General features: G+C 41.1%; 1 protein-coding gene across 1 annotated transcript in view; it reads left to right on the top strand.

The window, feature by feature from the left end:
* Nucleotides 1-246, top strand: part of myo1d (myosin 1D) — a 130,565-nt gene that overhangs the window by 70,273 nt on the left and 60,046 nt on the right. The window lies entirely within an intron of this gene.

Raw genomic sequence — 246 nt, 5'->3', positions numbered from 1 at the left:
GCATGGTCCTGTTAGCAGTGAGGTTCTGTTAGCAGCATGGTCCTGTTAGCAGTGAGGTTCTGTTAGCTGCATGGCCCTGTTAGCAGTGAGGTTCTGTTTGCAATGTAATTCTGTTAGCAGTGTGGCCTTGCTTCCAACATTGTCCTGTTAGCAAAGTGGTTCTATCGGCAATGTGGTCCTGTTAGCGGGCTGTTCATCTATATAAATAAGTGTATGTATGTATATATATATATATATATATATATA

This window comes from Nematolebias whitei, chromosome 17 (genome assembly GCF_014905685.2).
Source record: "Nematolebias whitei isolate Nwh7 chromosome 17, NemWhi1, whole genome shotgun sequence".
NCBI lineage: Eukaryota > Metazoa > Chordata > Actinopteri > Cyprinodontiformes > Rivulidae > Nematolebias > Nematolebias whitei.
The sequence above is the reverse complement of the archived record's forward strand: the minus strand, read 5'-3'. Positions and strand labels throughout refer to the sequence as shown.